Raw genomic sequence first — 1663 nt, 5'->3', positions numbered from 1 at the left:
TTGGAGTAAGAGCCCCAAACATGCCGCTTCTATGATGAGCTGCATGCCATTCTAGGGGGTGCAGCCACCACTACCCAACCCTTGTGCTTTGACTCTGTCAGTGGATTATCATGCAACAGGGATGCACGTTTTGGGGTTGAGGAGGAGGAGGTTGCGCACAGCAAGCAAGAGGAGAAACCATTATTCCTGAGAGCCAGGAACTATTTCTTACCCTGCACCTGGAGCCACTATCCCCTGAACCCACCCAGGGCGGGCTCCCGGACCCGCCAGGCGGAGAAGAGACTTGGTGAGTATATCTTTGTAAATATAATACATAGTTAAAAGCTAGCATGTTTAATGATTAATTTGCCCTGAAGACTTGGGATGCATTCGCGGCCAGTACAGCTACTGGAAAAGTCTGTTAACGTGTCTGCGGATGGAGCGGAAATCCTCCAAGGACATCTCTATGAAGCTCTCCTGGATGGTCATTCTTCATGGTCACCTGGTTGAAATAGGGTAATTTTATTAAGGGGACATTCAGAGGTGGCCACTAGCCACGTGGTGGGGGGAGGCGTGAAGCAATCATCACAGAGAATTGAGTGGATGGGTGGGGGGGGTTAGTTGGGTTTGTGCTGCACGTTAACCCAAAAACCGCAGCCCCTTTGTTTACATTGCCAATTCATTGTTCTCTAAAATGTCTTTCTAACTACTACTCTTTTTTTTCCCTTCCCACAGCTGCAAATGTTTCAATGCTCACACTATCATCTAGTGAAGATTAGAAGGCGAAAAAAACGCACTCACAATGAAATGTACTTGAGCTCATGCAGTCCTCCCACACTCAAAAATCCCAGTAGAATGCGTGAAGGCAAGCAATGTCAGAGTCCAGGAAAGCACCATATGAATGCGATGATAGGTGGCAGGTTGAAGGTGATAGGTGGCGTCAGCTGGCTGACAGAAGGCAGGAGGCAATGTTGAGACTACTGGAGGATAAAAATGATATGCTGTGGCGTATGGTTGAGCTGCAGGAAAGGCAGGAACACAGACCGCCACTACAACCCCTGTGTAACCAACTGCCGTCCTCCCCAAGTTCCATAGCCTCCTCACCCAGACACCCAAGAACGCGGTGAGGGCACCTCCGGGCACCCAAGCACTCCACCCCAGAGGACTGCACAAGCAACAGAAAACCGGCATTCAATAAATTTTAAAGTGCAGTGTGGCCTTGTCCTTCCCTCTTCCCCAACCCCACCCAGGCTATATTTGGCAGTTATACCCCTTATTTGTGTGATGAATTAATAAAGAATGCATGAATGTGAAACAACAATGTTTTTATAGCCTCTGCAAGTGGTGATTGAAGTGGGGAGAGGAGGGTGGTTAGCTTGCAGGGAAGTAGAGTGAACCAAGGGGGTGGCTTTCGTCAAGCAGAAACAAACAGAACTTTCACAGCGTAGTCTGGCCAGTCATGAAACTGGTTTTCAAAGCTTCTCTGATGCGCACTGCACCCTTCTGTACTTTAAGTGCCCTGGTGTCTGGCTGCATATAATCAGCGGCCAGGTGATTTGCCTCAACCTCCCGCCCCGCCATAAACGTCTTCCCCTTACTCTCAGATATTGTGGAGCACACAGCAAGCAGTAATAACAATGGGAATATTTTTGCTGAGGTCTAACCGAGTTAGTAAACTGCGCCA

At 48.7% G+C, this 1663-nt stretch overlaps 1 long non-coding RNA gene across 1 annotated transcript; it reads left to right on the top strand.

Annotated features, from left to right (window-relative positions):
• On the top strand, positions 1-1300 carry LOC115643479. The gene is made up of 2 exons (XR_003998327.1): positions 1-286; positions 715-1300. It is a non-coding gene; the product is annotated as an uncharacterized LOC115643479 (long non-coding RNA).
• The last annotated feature ends 363 nt before the right edge of the window (positions 1301-1663 follow it).

The sequence above is a fragment of the Gopherus evgoodei genome, unplaced genomic scaffold, assembly GCF_007399415.2.
Source record: "Gopherus evgoodei ecotype Sinaloan lineage unplaced genomic scaffold, rGopEvg1_v1.p scaffold_60_arrow_ctg1, whole genome shotgun sequence".
Taxonomy (NCBI): Eukaryota; Metazoa; Chordata; order Testudines; family Testudinidae; genus Gopherus; species Gopherus evgoodei.
This window is presented reverse-complemented; position numbering and strand designations above follow the sequence as displayed.